The 13859-nt window shown below is 50.9% G+C and overlaps 2 protein-coding genes across 3 annotated transcripts in view; one reads left to right on the top strand and one right to left on the bottom strand.

Moving 5' to 3' along the window:
- CIB4 (calcium and integrin binding family member 4) overlaps positions 1-13859 on the bottom strand; it is a 178444-nt gene that overhangs the window by 114495 nt on the left and 50090 nt on the right. The window lies entirely within an intron of this gene.
- The window catches only part of LOC144763928 (uncharacterized), a 168533-nt gene continuing 166838 nt past the window's right edge, over positions 12165-13859 (top strand). The window contains exon 1 of the mRNA XM_078649972.1: positions 12165-12314. The gene's annotated coding sequence lies outside the window, so the exon portion shown is untranslated. The remainder of the gene's footprint in view (positions 12315-13859) is intronic.

Below are 13859 nucleotides of genomic sequence, written 5' to 3'. Positions count from 1 at the left end.
GATATTAGAGACTGTGCCCCAATCTAGTCCAGTTTCGCTTTTGTTTCTGCTGCCATCTTGTTGTTGTGCCTCCTAGCCCATCTCTCCACCCCACTCTCGCCTCCCAGCTGCTCCTCCCTCGCTCCGCCCCCTCCACCATCCACTAATGTCAGAGCAACATACGCGCAGCGGCCACGCGCAGCGGAGGCGCCCCATGCGCGCCAAAGGCGCGCCAAAGGCGCGCCAAAGGTAAGCCCGTCTACGCCCGTCCGCGCCTGGACCGCGCCCAGCGCCAGACCCTCTGGCCCCCACAAAGTGCACTCCACCCGCATAACATATGACTCCGCAACCCTCTCTGCACTCAACTCCGGCCGTCTCCCAGACTGCTACCAAGCCGCCCCAGGACACACCCATGGACCCTTCATCTGCCACTCCTGCAAGTTTGACTGTATCAGGACCCACACTAAATCCACAAACGCCAAACAGAGCTCCGACACTAACCACCTGAAGTGCATCCTGCTCAACACCCGTTCTGTCCACAAACACGCCACTGAACTTTGGAACCTACTAGACACCAATTCGCCGGACATCGCCTTTCTTACAGAAACTTGGATGAACGCCTCATCAGCGCCCGACATCGCCATAGCCATCCCGGACGGCTACAAGATCATTCGAAAAGACCGCATCAACCAAACAGGAGGAGGCATAGCCATCGTCCATAAGAACACCATCCGCATCACAACCAGCTCCGACGACAACCTCACAGCAGCCGAACACCTTCACTTCCAGATTCACACCGACCCTAATACCACACTCAGAGGCACCCTCATCTACAGACCACCAGGACCCCGCACACAATTCAGCGAAGACATCACCGATTTCATCAGCCCACACGCCCTCCCCTCCGAGGACTACATTCTACTAGGGGACCTCAACTTCCACCTGGAAAAGAACAACGACAGCAACACCACCTCCCTTCTGGACAACCTCGCCAAACTCGGACTCAAACAACTGGTAAACACCCCTACCCACCACGCCGGTCACACGCTCGACCCAATCTTCTCCTCCAGCAAGCACATCTTCTTCAATCACGCCACAGAACTCCACTGGACGGACCACTGCTGCGTCCATTTCAACTACAGTAAGACCACGACTCACCACCACCCACAACAAATTCCCCGCAGAAACTGGAACAAAATTACCACCGACCAGCTCACCACATCGCTTTACCAAAACCCTCCCACCAAATCACTGGACCCAAATATAGCAGCCATCAACCTCACACAATGGATCACACACAGCGCCAACGAATTAGCACCCTTGAAAAACTATCAAAACAAGCCAGGTATCAAAAAAGCCCCCTGGTTCAATGACGAACTTAAGAAATCCAAAAAGATCTGCCGCACCTTTGAGAAAGCCTGGCGAAAGAACCCAACCACAGACAACATGACCGCCCTCAAGAACGCCACCCGCAAACACCATCAGCTGATCCGATCCACCAAGAAATCAGCATTCAAGGATCGACTCGACAACAACGCCCACAACAGCAAGGAACTCTTCAACATCGTCAACGAGTTTACCAACCCCAGCGCCGGCACCAACGACATCACTCCCTCTCAAGACCTCTGCGACTCTCTAGCCTCATTCTTCCACAGCAAAATCGCAGACATACATAACAGCTTTGTCGACCAGACCACCCCCCTCAACCCCACCGAACTGAAGCCCACCACCACCACCCTTAACGCTGGGACCCAATCAGCACAGAAGACACCATCCACTTGATGAACTCCATCCACTCCGGATCACCAACCGATCCATGCCCCCACCACATCTTCAACAAGGCCGACTCCATCATCGCACCCCATCTCCGGGATATCATCAACGGATCTCTCAACACCGCTATCTTCCCAGAAAGCTGGAAACATGCCAAACTCAGTGCTTTACTGAAGAAACCCACAGCAGACCCGACGGAACTCAAAAACTATCGCCCCATCTCGCTCCTCCCTTTCCCTGCCAAGGTCATAGAAAAGACCGTCAACAATCAGCTCGCCGCTTTCCTCGAGTCGAACGACTCCCTCGACCCATCACAGTTCGGCTTCCGAGCCAAACACCGAACCGAGACCGCCCTCATCGCAGCCACAGACGACATTAGAACACTACTTGATAACGGAGAAACAGCTGCCCTCATCCTACTGGACCTCTCCGCAGCGTTCGACACGGTCTGTCACAGCACCCTCATAAAACGCCTCAGCAATGTCGGGATACAAGGAAAAGCATTAGACTGGATCATCTCGTTCCTCACCGGGAGAACTCAGAGGGTCCGCCTCCCCCCTTTCAGATCAGAGGCCACTGAAGTCATTTGCGGCGTACCACAGGGATCATCGCTCAGCCCCACTCTACATGAGCCCCCCCGCATCCATCGCGCGCCAACACAACCTCAACATCATCTCCTACGCTGACGACACACAGCTTATCCTCTCCCTCACCAAAGACCCAATCACCGCCAAAACCAACCTACACGAAGGGATGAAAGACGTAGCCGAGTGGATGAAGAACAGCCGTTTAAAACTAAATTCAGACAAGACGGAAGTCCTCATACTAGGATGATCCCCCTCTTCCTGGGACGACTCATGGTGGCCTCCGGCCCTGGGCAGCGCACCCAAACCCACGGACCACGCACCCAACCTGGGCTTCATCCTGGACTCCTCCCTCTCGATGACCAAACAAGTCAATGCCGTCTCATCATCATGCTTTAACATCCTACGTATGCTCAAAAAGATCTTCCGTTGGATCCCTACGGAAACAAGAAAGACGGTCACCCATGCTCTAGTCACAAGCCGACTGGACTACGGAAACACCCTCTACGCCGGAACCACAGCCAAACTACAGAAAAAACTCCAACGAATTCAGAACGCCTCCGCCAGACTCATCCTTGACATCCCCAGCCACAATCACATATCCGGTCACCAGAGAGACCTTCACTGGCTCCCCGTCAACAAGAGAATAACGTTCCGTCTCCTCACCCACGCACACAAAGCCCTCTACGACCTAGGTCCCATATACCTCAACATGCGCCTGACCTTCTACTCCCCCACCCGCCAACTACGATCGTCCAATCAAGCCCTCGCCGCAATTCCACGCATCGAAAGATCCACCATGGGAGGTAGATCTTTCTCCTACTTAGCGACCAAAACGTGGAATTCCCCCCCCCACCTCCGCCTTACACAGAACCACCTATCCTTCAGAAAACAACTCAAAACTTGGATTTTTGATAAATAAAATACCCCCCTCCCTCAAGCGCCTTGAGACCCTCTGGGTGAGTAGTGCGCTATACAAATTATAACTTGACTTGACTTGACCACAAGGGAGATGTCTTCCGTCTTCCAGTCGAAATGGAATGTCGAAGGTCCAGGATTTATGTTTCAAAGTTTCGTCCAGGGTTATCTAAAGTCCTAGTGACTGGGCTCCTATACTTATACTAGGTTTAGGGGGGCTGGACTACCCTTAAGGTCCCTCCTATGGGCAGACCTGGGAAGGGGGTGTTTACACCCCTTTCCCTTTGTCGGGTTTCGCGCCAGAGCTGGGGCAGAGTGACCCAGCAAACGGTTTGAACTGGCAAATGCATGGAGCACCTAGTGTGCCCCAGCAGTGTCTGGAAAGCATTCACTGAATGCAGCCCTCCCTGCCCCAAATCACAAAAGCCTGTCTGGGGAGGTGCTGGACAGGAAATCTATTGTCCAGGCCTCCCCTGCCGGGGTTTCGTCCAGCAACAGGAGGTCAGACCCGTGTCTGTGGCAGCAGTATCCATTTTGTGATGCTGAGGCTCTGTTTAACTACCGGGTAAACCAGTAACTACACGTCTTCTCCCTCTACAAGGGTGGAATGCTGCCCCCGCCGCCAGGACTGGCGGGGGGGGGGTAGTATTCCAAAGTGTTTGACACCTTACGCAACATGTTTTGATAAAGCCAAACCAAAGTTAGCATTAACCCCGAGGATTATAATGAACTTAAGAGTATATGGTTTGGCTATATCATAGAACAGCTATAAGGAGATGGTTACGAAAGCTGTAGAGGGGCTCAGCTCATGCTAGGGCACCCTCTCACATAAAACCAAGCACTCTGCCTCCAGGATTGTTAAGGTCTGCCATAGGAGTGACTTATAGGTGTATATGTGTCTTTATGTATATATCGATATAGGTATACTATAGCTAAGTAAGGGGTGATTACACCACCTTCCCAGGCTGTGTGAACAGACCTGTGGTGTCAGTTTGGAATGCAAACCAGGGGTGGCACAAAACATTCTGCAGCCCCTGGTAGGCCTAAGGTGCACCTATGCCTTGGGTACCTATGGTACACTATACAGGGGCCCACAAGGGTGACCCAGTAACCTATCTTGTATGTACCTAAAGTACATGGTATCAATTTAGAGAGAGAACAGCTGGGCTGTGGGCCTGATTAGCAGGTCCACAGCCACACTAAAGTCGAAAAACCAGAGAATCACAGCAAAAAGTGGGGGTAACCATAGGAAGCAGATCCTACTCTCCTACAGTATGCACCATATTTTCATAATGTTTTCATCTTTCATGGTTGGTCTTGGGCTGCTGGTTTCTAACAGAGTATTTTTTTGTGTTCTGCAAGAAAAAATTTAACACCTCTTTATCGGTATACTTTGAAGGCTTTTTGGCAAACCTCAAATTCTCAACATTTTGGTTCATTCAACCTTGACATGCCCTGAATTAGGCTCACAGCTATTGTTGGAAGGACACAATTTCTGCGCTCGTTTATGTTCCTGGCGATGTCAAATTCTTCATATCTTATCTTTCCATCTTTGGTTTTTCCTACCTACTCTTGTAAGTGCAGTATGGATACTACTTGGGTATGGATAATGCCTGAAATGTCATTTTCTGTGCATATTGCTACTGACTGAGCCAGCTTCAGTTTTTCAATTTGGAGATCATTACATCCCTCTGCTAAGGCTTCACCATGCTCTAAAATGGCCTAAAAGCGATTGGTTGGGGGCAGAACATCCTTTCCCTGGCAAGCAACTGCAATTCCCTGTCTCCTGGCTTGCTCCCAAAGCAGCACCATAATTTGGTAAACATTGTTTTAAGTCCCCTGACCACTATGTGACTGGACTGTTAGACCCACAATTTCTTTTTATTGCTCAAAAACATTTCTAGAACTTTACTCTTAACCATTCTAATGGGGGCAAAGTGCCGAAGTGACAATTGGTGGAAATTCACAGGCGGAGAGTCTGTATTTTGGTTATTATTGGAGGATAAGCAGCCATGTTGGATTTCAATTTTCTTCCCTGCTTCAGTCTGGTCTGATGGCACCTTTTCTCCCTTGATTGGTCCAGCCCTCTTTCCCTCTCTTCTAGAAAAAACACAGCTACCGTGATGACTCTGAACTTGCAGTGCAATCTCTGGTGCTCGCCAATATAGAAGTAGAACATTTGCTTCTACATAGCTTACACAACACAACACTATCAGATAGATTCATGAAGGTACCAATCTGCGAATAGCAAATTGCGAAAAATTGCGATTCGCAGTTTGATAATCGCAGAATGCAATTCATGTACAAATGCGATCAAAAAATGCGATTCGCAAATGATCGCAATTGCCGATTGCGATCTTGCCACAATCGCAAAATAATCGCAGAATCGGTAATTTTTGATGTTGAAATTGCGATATCGCTATTTGCGATCTCGCTAACTGCGAGATCGCAAAAACGGGAAGTCGCATTTCGAGCCCACTGATGACATCACAACCAGGAAGTAGGCTCACCACACCCACAAACAGAACACAGAGCCAGGGAGTGGTAGCAGGAAACTGAGGAGCACCAAAACCAACACTGTGCAGCACCCCAGCCAGAAAAAGTGTGCCAAGATGTCCCAGGATGCAGCAGGGAGCAGTGGGCAGGAGAGAAAGAGGAAAATTAAGTTTTCCGAATTAGAACTGGAGCACCTAATTGAGGGGGTCTGCAAGGATTATGCCTGGCTCTTTGGAAAAGACTCCCTGAGGGTGCCAGAGGCAGAGAAGCGCAGGATCTGGCAGCGCATCCGCGCGAAGGTCAATTCTGTTGGTGTGACCCAGCGCACAATTGACTAAAAAAGCGCTGGCACGACCTGAGAGGTCGTTCCAAGGAGCGGATTGCTGAGAGGATTGGGGAGCGACTGGCCACCGGTGGAGGGGAACCTGTAGCCACACCCCATTGGAGGACCTGATTGAGGACACCATTGCGTCTGAAGCCTGCATGGGGGTTCTTCAGCTGGACTCATCTCGACCCAGCCAACAACCTGAAGTTAAGTGCCATACGACTGCGACCCAGTCCCCCAACAATGCCCTTAAGTCCTGAGCTAGCAACATGACATCCCCAACAATGCAGCCCATGCTCACCAAAAAAGCCCCATTGCATTGTGGAAGTTGTAGTGTAATCATGTACCCGCAGTTAGCCCAACACTGCCAGAGCAGTCAATGCAAAGTAAATCCACAAGCCAGTCAGGGAAAGCAAGGCTACATGCATGTATCAACATTGCATGCGCAAGATACATGACTTTAATCATGCACCCTTTCACATTACAGGTGCAGGTGAGCAAGCCAGCACAGACAGCGAGGCGCTGCGCATCGCCGAGAGCCAGGAGGACACTGAGGGTGAGGGCCAGTCCTCCCAACTACCCGGCCCATCACAGCCACCAGCAGTGCTCCCACCACCACCACCACCACCCCGTGAGGACAGGGCCACCCCAGCAGCCACAGCCGTGCAGCCAAGACCCCAGCAAACAGCCACAGCAGTGGTACAGGCTCCACCACCACCACCCCGGAGGCAGACGAGGCGCACAGCTGGTGCCAGGTCACACACCAGCGCACTGAGGCGCCAGCAGCGCCAGGGCCCAGCAGGCACCGGCAGGGCACTTGAAACACCAGATCCAGGCCTGGTCATCGAACGCCGCATGCTGGCGGTGCAACGCACACAGGCGCGTCACATGGCAGCAATGCTCACACAGATGCAGGCGAACGGCCAACACATAGCCCAGATGACCGCTGCAGTCCGTGAAAACAACCAGCTGCTTGTAGCCCAGCAGGACATGACCCGCCGACGCCACCGCCAACTACTGTCCCGCCTATCGGCCTACACTAGGTCCAATCATGTAGTAGGTAATGCTACATAAAAGCTGGTACGAAGGTCACTCGCCATGCAGGCCCAGATGGTGCAGTGTTGCCAGGATGTGGCGAGGTCACTAGACCTACTCACCGCAGCAGTGTTCGGCCGCCAGGCCACTGCCCATGAAGAACCAGAGGGGGCTGACGACGCAAGTGAGGCTGCGTCAACCAACAGCAGTGCATCCTTGCCAACGATGCCTGCACGTCGCCGCAGCAGCAGGGCAACATCAACAACTGGGGCCAACACCGTCCCTCAGGATGCAGAGAGACGACTTGGGGCGTCTCGTCGTCACCGACCGTGAGGACTCACACACTCTGAGGGAGGCCATGCAGTCAACCCCTGCTAACCCCTACCCCAGCATGGGGAGGTATGGAGCAATACTCTCTCCATCAGACAGTTCAATGATTAAAGGCCAATTTATTGTGCATAAACAATAAAGAATAATGGTCAAAGATGATTCACACTCATGTCATTATTACATTAGTCATGCATGGGTGCAGTGTTGTGATAGGGGAATGGGTGCACTAGAAACAGTTAATAGTGATGTGGTTGCGGCGCCTGTGTCCCTCAGCAGGATCTTCTCCGCGTGCATGACGTACATGTGGAGGCGGCCGGTTGTCACCTTCAGACTCACTGCCAGATATCTCCACTGGTATCCTGCGCTTGGTAGCAATGTTGTGGACTATTGCACACACGGCCACGATGCGGCAGCAGACCTCATGTGTGTATTTGATGGCCCCACCAGTCTTGCGCAGTATGCGGAAACGGCTCTTCAATAGGCCAAATGTCCTCTTTATGCAATTTCTTGTCCGTATGTGTGCAGCATTGTAACGCCGTTGCTGTGGTGTGGCAGGATTGAGGTATGGGGTGAGGAGGTACTCACGTAGACCGTAGGCGCTGTCACCTGCGGGTAATGAGCAGAGGGTGAGTGCCTAATCTGCACAGATACATGCTCAAAGTGTAGTATTTGGGGACATGTGTACTTACCCAGTAGGTGTCCTTCGCCAAAGTCTCCTCTTGCCAGTCATGTGTGAATGCCGCAGTGCCGGAAGATGAAGGAGTCATGTGTGCTGCCTGGATATTGTGCAACTATGTCCGTGATGTAATTCTTTGCGTTGCACACCATCTGGATATTGAGGGAGTGGTAGGACTTGCGATTGCGGTACATGTATTCCGTTTGTGCTGGTGGGCAGATGTGGATATGGGTACAGTCAATGCATCCAATAACATGCGGAAATTGTGCAATGTTGTTGAATTTGAGCTTGGTGTCATTTAGGTCCTGTTGGGTGGTGGGGAATGAAATGCAGTGGTGTAGCCGGGTCAGCATTGCATCCAGGAAACTCCTTAGGCAGCGGGACATGGTGGGCTGGGATATACCCCCAGCAACAGCAACTATCCCCTGGAAGCTTCCGGAGGCCAGTAGGTGCAGGCTGCACAATACCTGTACATGGGTATGATCATTGGGCCACTTAGGCGGTACTTGGCATAGATTTGCTCCCTGGTTTGGCCGAGAAGGGTGACCCGCTGCCGGAATATCCGCTCCTGGATCCTACGCCTGTTCTGTGCTGCTCGCTGCAGCCTACGCCACCTGACCACCATGTAGAGTCCTGGCATTGTGAGAGTCCTCAGTCTCCAGCTGCATGTCCTTTAGTGTGTTTGCTCAGGCCAGCACCTGTATGCAGTTAACATTAATCAACTTTTTTTTTCTTTGCTGGTTACCACCTGGTTTGGGTTCTCCTTAAATTGCGCGTCGCTATTAGCGATTGTCGTGTTTTTCGCAATTTGCGATTTTTCATGAATGGCAATAGCGAATATTTAGCGCTTTCGCTAATGATTTAGCAGAATCCTTGGATTCTCGCTATTTCTTGTTCGCAAATGGGCAGGTTTCAGGATTCTGCGAATTTATTAGCGAATTCGCTATTTTATTTTAGCGCTTCCGCGACTTTAAATTTCATGAATTGCTTTTCCTCAATTTGCGGTCGCAATTGCTAATTCGCAGCAATTGCGAACGCTAATTAGCTTCATGAATCTATCTGTTGGTCTGCTAAACATTATTCCAAAGTCGGATCACACCACCCTTCCATAGTTCGCATCTTTCTCTAGAAACTCTTACTGATTTCAAGTTACCGGACATTTCTTGCACAGCCATTAACTTCCAGCAGCTGTCCCATAAAACGACAACCCATTACTGAAGGCTCTAAATGCTTTAAGTGGCAAGCAGTTTGGCATCTAAACACAACCAAGACAAACATCACACAGAGTCTAATTTAAATGAGAGTGGTAAAGGTACGCATCTCCCTCTCATGGCGTTAGCCCTACTTTCTGGAATACGCTGAAAAATCTCTATGGCTGGAACAGCCAGAGGGAAACATGGGTCAGCAGACTAGACATGCACCCTTTAGTTTTGAGTCAGGGTATTGACCTATTTGGATCTCTGTGACGTGGGGGACCCGGACTCGGGCCCCCCTGACTTGCCTATTCATGTATCTCCTCTCTCTACGCAGCACACAGACGCATGGAAAACTGCAGACGTCGTCAGAGGCCGTCCGGTGATGGACTCGGAAGAACCCTGGTGCTTTAAGTGGGCAGACCCGGATCGGGGACCCGCCCTCTTCACCACGGTAAAACCCGTCCCTGAATCTACACTGGTGTGTTTTACACCCGGAGGAGGAGGAGAGTGGCGTGAGGCGAGCGAGGACGGAGAGGAGTGGAGACGGTGCGAGGACGGAGCGGAGTGGAGAAGGTGCGAGGAGGGAGAGGACCGGAAGAAGAGCGAGGACGAAGCTGAGTGGAGAGGGACTGAGGAGCGGAGCGTGAGAGGAGACCAGACGGACCAGGAAGACCAGAGTACCGGAGAAAGATCGGAGGTGGAGAGAGACTGCAGCGACAAGCCAGGAGGCCTACGTGAAGGCGCATCGCCCAGCCACGCTTCCCGGGAAGTGTGGCTAGGACAGGTACGGTCTCGTTTCCTGGGTTGGGCGGGACGTAGACGGGACAACCCCCTTGACCATTACCGTGTACGTAAACCCCCCCCTGTTCCCCTCACTTTCACCTCACGGATAGCGGGGTATTATTGTGCACGAGTGGTCCCTCACAAACCCCACCCTGATCTCAGTTTGTGTGGACAGCCCAGTAATATTGGTCTTCGTTTTGTTTATTTTCTACCGGATACCGGCCCGTGTGCCACGATGGCGGAAGCCCGGACTACGCCTCCCAGAAGACATCGGGAGTTAAGAAGGCGGGGACTGGTACGAGAGGCCACGGAGGAAGCTGCGAATCCCCTTCCGTATTACCGAGTCCCGGTGCAAAAGAGAAAACTGTACAAAGCAATAAAACCTGCTCTACCAACTACCCCTGTGTCCGTGGATCTGTTTGGTAAACCACCTGAATCCCCACAATCTCATAAAAAAGTTTAAATGAAAAAGTGGTATGGATCCCACGAACAATCCATAAAAAACACCCTAAGATCACCACTTGCCTGAAGTTTAAATCAATCTAATCCCACGGAGTATGAAGGTCACTCCCAGGGAGGTGTAAGCACCTCCCTGTAGCATTGCAATACCATTACCCATTAGTGGTAGTGCTGCCTTGATTGCCAGCTAAAGACCCTTTACACTGCTCAGTGCAAGACAGAGACCCTCTTCAAACTGCGAAAAGCTCAAATGCCATAATCACACCTATGAAAAACTCCACTTATTTATAGTGCGATCCAACACCCCCCCACACACAAAAAAAACTGGAAGAGCACGACTGGCACAAGATTAAACGGAGAGTCAGCGAACGCTGAGCTTCACTAGAAATCCCTTTGAAGGCTCACGACTCAAGATCAATTCCCATCAAAAGCAGATGCAGGCGCCTGCAGCCTTTGTCTCAAAAAGAGACACCAACTGCTGCCCGAGATGCACCGCTGAGAACAAGCCCGAGTTACTGCGGCGATTAAAGGAGGGCGAGAGCGAATTTCCAAACGTGTACGGTGCTAAGAGCTATGAAAATATCCCCTAAATGTTCCAATTGTAAAGTTGAGGCGTAGTAAACCAGCAAGAAGCAATATGAAATTGTAAATAAAAGCAGGAACTAATTCCCATCCCCTTTATGCATAACCCCAGGGGCGTAACACAAGCCCCCGCAGACCACGCATTGCGGGGGGGGCACGCTCCTGGGGGCCCCGGCCGGGCCCCTCCTCACGTCACTCACTCAGCAGAGCAGTACAAATTACAATACAATACCTGGCCTGTAGGCTGGCAGTAGTGAGGCTCTTAAATGGTGCGCAGCGCTGCCGGCCTCGGCCGGCAGGGGGCCGGGGCCCCTGCGAGTATTTGAGATGGTGCGGGCAGGACTGGGTGCCGGCAGCGGGCGGAGCCACGGCCGGCCGCCGGGCCCCCCCCTGGGAGACTGGCTGGAGTGGGTGCCGTGGAGTCTTGTAATGGCTGCGGCCGCCCGCCGGCCGGGGCCACCCCCTCTACTAGTGACAGTCAGTCAGTCTAGTCAGTGTCAGTGACAGTGACACTGTTCGAAATCATGGTGCGTGCGGTGCGGGGCCCCGGCCGGCCGGGCCCGAGTCTTCGATGGCCTGGGGTTGGGCTGCTGGTGGGGGGGCCCCCTGGCCCTGCCGTGGCCCCCCGTCACCTGACCCTGTGAGTGAGTGTCGGACTGGACGGAATCACGGAAAGTGAAAGAATGAAAGGCCTGTCCCGCGGCCCGCCGCCATTTCATAGAATCAGGCGGGCTTAGACTAAGATAACAGTTATCTTATTCTTAGTCTAAGCACTGCCGCGGGACAGGCCTTTCATTCTTTCACTTTCTGTTCCGCACTTCCGCCGCCGCGTATGCGCGTGGGGGTGTGGGCACTAGGGCTGGCTGCTGCTGAGTGGTGGTGAGCAGTGGGGCAGCCCCCAGGGCACGCACAAACATCATGCGCCAGCCAGCCGGGCCAATAAGCAGCAGCACTCAGGTGCGTGTGGGGCTTGTGCGTGGCATCAGGGGCGCCCGGGCGCGGCGGCGCGCATAGCCATAGCCATAATTTAAAGTGAACAGCAGAAGACAACGAACCGAACGAACAACTTCGGCCAATCTGCCTAATCCGACCTTCTAAAACAAAGAAAGCAGCCACCAGGCAGCCCGCCCACGCTCAGCCTGTGACTGTCCGATTTCCAGTTCCATTCCGAACTCGAAGTAAGTAGTTTTGCTATGACCCGTCACCCAGGCGGTCCCGGCTTCAAGGAGGAGGTGCATGGCCATGGACCAGGCCGCCTTGGTTTAAATTAGAACATTGTTTTTTCCTCAATCCTCAGTGTGTAGTTATTCATGGTTACCGGGACACACGATGTGAACGAGAAAGAAATGAAACACAAAGACACACATGGTGTCCTCAAGGAAAGTTAGACTACTTCGATCGCTTCCTTAGCACACATGCTGTTCCTCATTTGTTTTGCTCACTGTAACAGTGAGGCTTTTGTCACAAAAGCTAAATACATATTTAACCAGGGCAGTTTGCTTTTCATTTTCTTGCCTTCAAACTTCTCAGTTTCGATTACCGGAATGATGATTTAAAATGTGCTTTTGATTTAACAAAACACTCGTCGATGGGGTTGCTGTAAATGGTGATATATAGAAGAAACACGCCTAGACATCAACTAGCACCCATGGTTATAAAGATTATACAGGCAATTTTTTTTTTTCAAATGTTGATGTTGCAAAAAGGGCAGATTTGTGTGGTTGCTTGACATGAGTGTCTGTTGTATTGATATTTTAAAGCTATGCCAACCTTAAGCCTTGAGAAAGCCTTGAGCCTCCATTCCATGATAGGGTAAATCACATGTTGGTTGGGAAAAAGGCACATTACGAACCTGTATGGAAAAACGTACGTTAACAAAGAAACTTGAAAAACAGAATGAAATGGGCAATAAATAAACACTTTTAACTGATTAACGCTATATGACATAGAAACATGAATGAAATGAAAATGAGCAGTTCTAATGAGTGAATAATGCTTCTTGCCTACAAACAGAGCTTTATGGCCCTCTTACAGGGAATGTTGAGTGTGGATTCCTTTCAGTTGCCCCTACACAGATTGTCATTCAAGACCGGGTTACAATCACATACTTCTTCCACTCCATTGTAACTCTCATAACAAGCATTTGCAGTGCAATAGGTCGCACAATTTAAAAACTTTGACCTATTGGTATTGTAAATGACAATGCCTTTTATTATTGCAGGTTTTTTAAACACATAAATAAAAGGCATTGTCATTTACAGTGCCAATAGCTCAAAATCTCCCAATTGCGATACCTATTGCATTGCAAATGCTTGTTTCCTATTCAACTAATATTTTTGCCTGTTCCATTTTTTAATTTGGGGGGGGGGGCGGTACTGTTATTTCTAAACTTCAGGGGAGTACCCCAATATGGGCTGCCTTGCATTTGCTCTTTCTTGTGGACTGTTCCGTGCCCAGTTTTTTCATGTGGATTGTTCGAGATCTTAATTGCTTGAAGGCCTTGCATAGGAGGACCAGGATTCGCCTAGCATGACTGGAGATCGCTAAAGCTTATCAATTAAATGAGTGCTAGGCCCCACCTTCTGCCTAAAAATTGCTACGTTCTTCTGTAAGTAAATTTCGATCTTGCAGTTGCATATGGTTAGAGAGTGACACAGTGTGGTCCTATGGTGTTATAGTCGGAGATATCCTTTGTTTTCCCACAACAGCTGTAAGATGGACTG

The sequence above is a fragment of the Lissotriton helveticus genome, chromosome 6, assembly GCF_964261635.1.
Source record: "Lissotriton helveticus chromosome 6, aLisHel1.1, whole genome shotgun sequence".
NCBI lineage: Eukaryota > Metazoa > Chordata > Amphibia > Caudata > Salamandridae > Lissotriton > Lissotriton helveticus.
This window is presented reverse-complemented; position numbering and strand designations above follow the sequence as displayed.